At 41.3% G+C, this 8,193-nt stretch overlaps 1 pseudogene; it reads right to left on the bottom strand.

The window, feature by feature from the left end:
- Positions 1 to 3,070: 3,070 nt before the first annotated feature.
- LOC148442380 (cytochrome P450 1B1 pseudogene) lies at positions 3,071 to 5,901 on the bottom strand (annotated as a pseudogene).
- Positions 5,902 to 8,193: the final 2,292 nt, after the last annotated feature.

The raw sequence follows: 8,193 nt of genomic DNA, 5'->3' as shown, positions 1-8,193 counted from the left end.
ACACCAGGAACATTAACCATACGGGTACTCTGATAATGATTTGTATTAATAATCCAACACTTTCTGTAGTGCCCCCTCCCATCTCCTCATTTTATTTTTCCAATTTAAAATTATGTTATTTGGGGTGAAATTAAACATTTCAGCTATTACTATTATGTAATTTTAGGCATTCGATTCTGGCACTTTGTTATGTGCATTAAATTATACTCTGCTAATTTGCTGCAATGTTTCTAATACATTTTGGATCCCTAGTCTTAAGCGCCCATACTTCAGTAATCAGTTTTGGCCTGACCAATCGTTACTATAGATTGGCAGTGTATGGTCAGCTGATACAACAATCCATTTGTAGTAAAATGAGGCACTTTCATGATTTGCAGATCCGATCTTGGTGAACATGATCTGTGAGTCTGCAAAGTATAAAGTCGTATTGTTGTATCTGAAAATTGTTAAGTCTGGGAAAATACTGTAGCGCGGGACTGGGGAATTATTTTTGTGACCCAATGCTCACATCATCAAATTATGTGCTTGATTATTGTTATATAGATAAGATAACAGTGTCTGGTTTCTCCTCCTGTCAGCAATTATATAGCAAGCAAGGGGCCACCAAAGATTATGGGACCCTTTTATCAATGATCGAATACTCAATGTGATCTGGGCACAATATTAATGCCCATAATGGCATTGCAGAATGCGATGATAGAGCTGGGATGTATTAAATAGCACCGCAGGTACAGGGGATATGAAACGACCCATCCCTGCGATGTGTTCGGAGTGAAGTGACCGCATCAGCTATCTCTTTACTCCTCTCTCGGGACACCTGGATATATGTGGTCTACAGACCATGGGGCCCATTTATCAAAGATAATTTGAGGTAAATTCCCCGAAAACACCTGTTTTCGGGGGTTTACCTCAAATACTTAGTATCCCCCGAATGTATGAAGGAGGGACCGCAGCAGGTATCTCCGATACCTGCTTCGATCCCTCTATTGCCGCCGGCAGCCGCCTCCCCCATAGGTTTCTATGGGGGATGCGATGCTGCCAAATGTATCAATGTATCTGCAGATAGCGTTAGCCTCTGTGTCCTATGGGCACTTACCGCATTTGAGCTGGCGGAGGGATCTTCCAGATCCCTCCGCCGGCAATGGGCGCCGCTCATGTGCAGTCCGCGGGACTGCGCATGCGCAGCAGCCCGGAATGCGCTCCGGCCACATCGCAGGGACGGGCTCTTTTCAGAGCCCGTCTCCGTGCATGTGCCGGGTCATACATTCGTCCGGTATGATCGCATTTTGCAATGCGATCATGGGCGCTACTCCATGCCTTGATCGCATTGCAAAATGCGATCCTTAATAAATGGGCCCCCATGTGTGGTGTCCATTGCTGTGGAGTGGTTTTGGAAGAACCCTCTACCGGTAAATTTTGTGAGGCCTCTTTGATACATGCCAGTACTAACATAGCATCCTACAATGGGATCATGGGCGCTAGTAACGTTCCCAGATCACATTTCAAATGCGATTGTTAATAAATGGGCCCCATTGTGAGAGATTAATTTATTCAAACCCAATGCCCTTTTCTTCAAAGTGTTTGCTGTTTGCAGAGAAAGCAGGTAAGCTCCCTTAGGGAAAGTAGTCACACCTGTATACTGAGATGCATTAACTGAATACTTAATACTTAATAGTTAATACTTAAAGCTAGCATAGTTACTGCCAGTCATAATGTGAGTGTATGGAACAGAAAGGGGCATGGAGTAAAGGTATGTATTTTGTGAACCATCTTTTTAGCCTTCTAAGAAAACACAGCAGTGATTTTCAGCCAATACAAAGTGGGCTGGGATTATAATGTGTCATTCGGTTCCATTCTGTTGTTTACAAATTTCCAATTGAATCTATTTATTTGTGAAAATTAGTCTATAGTGTATACAACCCACATATCTCATTTAAACATTCTAGCTGCTGTAAGTAAACTACGATGTCCTGATTATGATATGGTACTTTAATTTTGTTCTCTGATATTTACTAAACGGTATAAACCAGAATTGCCAATATACTGGTATACTGTACATGTGTTAGCAGGTGATTGCGGAAAGTGTGCAGACTTTTGGGTAAAATCAGGTATTCCAATTTATTTGGTTATATATAATTTTTTAACCAACTCGTGCCTACAATGATGTAAAAATTGAGCCACCTTTCTCTGAGCTTGGTGGAAAGAACCCAAAACTAGGAAAACATATTTACCCCTATTTATGTAAATAATATTCTCTCCTATAACCTTGTAAGCATGGCCCAAATGGATGTTTGTCTGTTATTACCATGCTCAGTCTAAAACTGTGTTTGTTCCCAGTTGTGAGGCACTAAAGAATATGTTGGTAATATATAAATAAATTTGATGATAACCTCCTTTATAAAACACATTCTAAAAAATGACCACAGAGAAACTCGTTTAAAATACGGCTAAAATATAGTTTCTTATAAATATTTTATATACAAAGTCATACGCTTCTTTTTTTTGTTTAGACTATCCTGTATAGAAAAAGTGGTAAATATTTATTTTTACTCCATTATCCTCTGTACCCTAATCACCCACATACATAGTATGCAAGCAGTGTATAAAGAAAATATATTCTTATTTTTCAACATTTTTTGTATGTTTACAGTATTTCAGGCATATATTATTATGATTAATATTTTAACGCAGTATAAGACCTTCTGTATCATTTGGAATATGTAGGAAATATTTTATAATGTGAGAGTTTTTTAGCATCAATAAAACGCTTTATATAGTTAAAGTGTTTCTATTCTACAGCTGCTGTTTGCGTAATGTATTATAAAGAAACACATACTAGAGAATAAGTCATCCACCTAAACCATTTTTTTTATTTCAGTTTCTGCTACCTAAAATAATTGACATCTGCTTTGTGTTATTGTTTTAACAAAAATGTTGTCAGGATTTTGCGACTTTTAACATCTCTATCCTTTTTCCAATATGAATCTACACATTTTAACAAATAATGACTTTATGTAAAATAATAATTAATAAGTACAAGGATACACTTTGGTGTGAGTATAGTCTTTTATAGTGGAATCACAATGAATACAAGAAATGTTTATGTGTAACAAAAAATATAATGCAGTACAAAATAAAAACTAAAACCATTGAATGAGTTTAACACTACTTATTAGAGTTATGGTAGCAATAGGTATTGAATACATCACATACTATATAATACCTCCTAAGCCTTCATAATAACGGGACACAAGCATATGCAGTAAAAACGTGCAATACACAATATAGATAGAGAAACTACAGTCTCTAGTAAAAGTTATGTCTTGTCACATACAATCGTCACTTAGCTTTATGTGACCACTTTATATAGTTGTGACGATTAACCACTTGTAAGCAAACACTACTGTATTGCAAAGCAAAGTAAAATCCATATATGATTGTTTTTACAAGATGTTGAGACACCTAGCTAGTGCCCCTATTCACTAACATGCAGTAGGATTGGAGAGTGGTAATTTAAAGCTAAAAAAAAATACAAATGGGGTCGGTGGGTCACCACAATCCCAAACGTCTCACTATTAACCATTTGCTTCTAGTGTGGTAGAATAACAATAACATAAACGGGCAATGCGTGTACATTAGATTTATCAGCATGGTAAGTCTCCTGCACTATAGGTGCTGAGCTCTGTGCGCTGTGACGCTGACCATCAGGCTGCAGATTGCTTTCCCCAGGACTCCTCCTCGCACTGACTTATTACTATTCTTTACAGGGGAGCTGAATGACTGCTGAATGCATCGGAGTAAGCAGTATCAGTAAGTGCTGTCCTGTCTTATCATGTCCTGACTTCTGTGCTGCGATGCACATCTATAGTAATATAGCACTTGTGAGTCTGTGGCTGTTCCGGAACTATAAGTCGCAGCATGCTTTGCCAGGAGTCTTTCTTGGGGCTCTCCAGTTGTTAGGGATGCAGAGTCCCAACATGCTCTAATTGCAATGGTTGGCAGGTCATCCTGAGACAATAATTGAGACCCACACATTGACTCAGTCAATCAATTTGATAAGGTACAGTCCAACATGTGATACAGTTATTCGGCATAAAACTTTCGTTTCTTTTAGAAATTGTCATTTTGATGGAAAGTGTAAAGATTTGTGAGATTTCTGCCTGACATTTGCGCAGCCTCTGTCTATGTAGTGTTTGATCGGAGCCTCACAGATACTCCATAGGAGAGTGGCTTCAGGGATAAGCCACCTACACAGTTCATTGTTAATTTCTCCTTCGGGTCAGAATGAAATGAGCACTGATGTAGCAGAATAGCTGTGAAAAGAAAGATCTGCAGCATGGAAAGCTGGTCTCCAATACATCTCCTTTTCCCCAGGGAAAAGATCATCACCTCATAGGTCAGGTCTCTGTTTAGTTGGCCATGTTCATCCAGAAACCTACCTGGTTCAAATTTGCCAGGATGAGTCCATTTGGTCTCATCGTGGTTGACTGACCACTGGTTGATAAATATCACGGTGTCTTTGGGTATGTAAAAGCCATCAATGATCACATCGCAGGTGGTGGAGTGCGGGATAGTCAAGGGCACGAAGCTGCTGAAGCGCAATGTCTCATAAATAAAGGCTTGGACATACGGTAGCTTGGCTTTGTCTTCAGCAGTGGGCAGCCTGCCCTGGCCCACCACTCCGTCTATCTCCTCACGCAGCTTCTGCTGTACATGAGGGTATTCAATGAGTAATAGTATGATCCATGTCAGAGCCGTGGAATTAGTGTCCTGCCCGGCACCTAACAGATCCGTGACTGTCCCCTCCACATATTCTTTGGTGAAGCCATCAGCTGCTGCTGCCCCATGCTCTATCAGACCTATGAAGGCATCACTCATGTCCCTGGTGACCTCGGGGTTGTATGTCTCACGGTGCTGGGCCACTTTATCCTTTACAAACTCAAAGAAGTCGACGTTTATGTCTTTGAAGTTCTGATAGAGGGTGCGCACAGGGTTTGGGAAGGTTTGCAGCCAAGGCATGAGGTCCACCAAGCTGCCTGATCCAACTGTCTGCCCAAACTTGTCGTTTCTTCCAACCAAGGCTTTAAACTCTTGGTCATCATGGTTGTAGCGTTTACCAAAGCACAGAGCACATATCACATTGGCAACAGCCACTGTGCACTCATGGTAAGGGTCAAAGTACTGACCCCCAGAACTAAGGCGCAGGAAGACCTGGAGTAAGTCTTGCGCCTCTGCTACCACATGCTGTTCAAATAGCCGCTTGGATTCTGTATTTACAGTGGAAAAGGCTCTTAGAGTGGAGAGAGCAATTCTCTTGTGAGCTTTCCAGAGGTCGCTGTATCCCCCAAAAACCATACTCTTGCCTCCAGAGATTAGCTTGAAGGATGTGAAGTCAGGTCTCCCGGCAAAGTCTGCACTATGCTTCACCAGAGCTTGTCTTATGGTGGATTCTCCATTCAGCACCACAATATCACGCATGCCCAGTTTGATCTTGAAAACGTTTCCATATCTCTGTGCCATTTTACAAAAAGTCAGGTGAGGCATTTGTCCTAATTGCATTGCATTGCCCACCAGAGGCCACGGGAATGGACCAGGAAGGCACTTTTTCTGTCCATGAGATCTTACCCACATGCAAGCTTCAAGGCAGATTAGAAACATAAATGAAAACATCAGGGCTGGTTGTAAACTATTCTTCCATTGTTCCCACGGTCCATCTCTTCCTATGGCATCCATTGGAGTCATCTTTCCAACTTTGATTACTGGGAACTTCTTAACCAGATGGTAAAATATAATTTGTAATTAATTCACCAAATGTATTCCTTTAATGCTGTTGGTAGTCCAAGCAATGTCTGTCTATTCCAAGTAAGCAAAATACAGTGTTATCAGCCTCTTGTACTTGCTAATAATGATTGCTGCTTGTCTTAGTGCTGGGGTTCTGTCATTTACTTATACCATGCAGCAGTGTAAAGTCTCCTCCCAGTCTGGTGGTCTCAACTTCTCCGGCCCCCATGCAACTAATGGTCACGTGCTATCATTCTGCCGGGACCTCCAGTCATTTATGAAGAGTAGTGAAAGTTAAAATAAAAACACTGTTCAGCTTGAACAACAAGAAAGAAAAGTTAAATTCTCCTCACTCCAGTCTCACACACAGGTCATGAACTATAGTAAATTGAAGCTTTACACAATTGTTGCAGATCTATCTAGGTTGCCATAAGAAACCATTTGTGGCTCTTTGTATAACAGTGCAATTTGTTGTATACAGCATTCATCTGTTCCGTGCTTTATATATTTATGCAGCACAATAGAAAACATTCTAATTGTAGCTAGTGAACATTAGCCATTGTTATTATGGGGAGTTTCAATAAAAAAAATTACTTTAAAATATAAATAAATACAACTTTGTCATATAAAATAATAAAATGATCACTATATTTTCAAGATGGGTTTTAAACATTGATAGTTGCAGCAGCAATGTGCCCCAGGACTCTATATGTGGAGGTAGAAATGTAACCCTGCATGTCCTAATTAGTATCTTTGAATGTCTTTTTTTTATATATATAAATTCAATTCAATGTGCTTCTGTAATAGTTATTTTTTTAAAATAACACAATTTGCCTGGGAAATGGATAAAAAGAAAACCCGGAGAGGCCTCACAATAGGCAGTAATTAGTAGAACTACCCTTCATGCTCTCAGATAATGTCAGGCTCCTTCATGGTAAGCTCTCCAGTTAAATAAAACAACAAAGCCGCAGATTTCCGTTTGGCCCCTGCACGGATCCCACACTTTTCACTTTTGAGTGTCCTGTGTTCTACGGGTCAGCTAATTAGGAGAAAGCATCTTCCTGACTGTGAAATATAACCTCTGTGCCAGCCAGGGGAGGGTATTGAGAATGAAAGTGCTTCTGTACGAATTAAACATGATTGATCTTTTCCTGTAGAATACGCTGGTCAGTATCATCTGTCTGAGCAACTGTATTCCACTTGGAGACACCTGTGAGACTATGGATATCAGTAATACCACTTTTCCACCAAAATTCGGGGCCTGAACCGGAGTTGGAACAGGGTTCCTGTCCGGATCAGACCCAGAATTTAGCCGGCGCCGATTCGGGATATTCCCGAGTCGACGACACTCACACCGCAGTCGGGTCTGCATAGACCCAGCTTTTCCGGTGTGAAAGTGGACGCTTGGAGATGACGTCATCTCCAAGCGCCACTGAAGCCGGACCAATTGGCCGACATGCGGCTCACTCCATGTCATCAAGACCCAGAGTGCGCCGTACACACAGCAGGGTTTCACGGGCTACGCCAATGTTAAACCCTGCTATTTCCCTGGGTTGGATTGCCGGGTCACTCGGCCTGGCGATCCAACCCTCACCCCTTTTACACCAAGGAGCTGCTCGGGTTAACCCTGCAATAACCCGGGTTTTAGCTCCAGTGTAAAAGGGGTATTATTGTGCCTTTGGCAGCTCTCATTGGTAAACTTCACATTAATAAGGGCCATATTTATCCAATTCATTTTATGGGAAATACCCCAAAAATGGCTGTTTTTAGGGTATCGCTGCAAAAGCTAAGTATCCATAGGATTTAAGAAGGGGGATATCTTCCATGGTTCCTCCATCTCTGACTGCAAAAGCAGCCTTAGGTTTCTATGGGAGGCGGTATCCAGTCACATGGTCAACATTTACCATGTCATCATTCATAATGTTGACACCATAAATGGTTCAACATGCCGACATCCTCAGAATGTTGACATGTTTACAATGTCGTCATCTGAAATGTTACCATATGAAATGTCAACATTCTCAGAATGCCGACGGTTAGGCACCTGCAGGAGGGTTAGGATTAGGTTACAGGGGGATCTTAAGGTTAGGCTGTGGGAGGGAGGGAGCTAGGGTTAAGCACTAGGGAGGGATAGTGTTAGGGATTAGGGTTAATGATAGGACAGATATACTTACCGAAACGCTGGCACATGAAATCACTCTGACAGAATGGGTGATCACATGACCACTGGTACCTGGTAGAAGACCCTGGAGACACCACTGCCACTGGGACCATGTAAGTAATTGCTGGGCCACCAGGGACCTTAGGTTGACTTTTTATCATGTCGACATGTCATCTGTATAGACATTTCAACCAAGTCACCATTCTCATATCGACTTAATGCATGTCGACATAAGAGCTGTCAACCTAACA

This window comes from Taudactylus pleione, unplaced genomic scaffold (assembly GCF_031769625.1).
Source record: "Taudactylus pleione unplaced genomic scaffold, aTauple2 ptg001562l, whole genome shotgun sequence".
Taxonomy (NCBI): Eukaryota; Metazoa; Chordata; class Amphibia; order Anura; family Myobatrachidae; genus Taudactylus; species Taudactylus pleione.
Note: the sequence above shows the minus strand (reverse complement) of the source record. Positions and strands in the feature narration are given on the sequence as shown.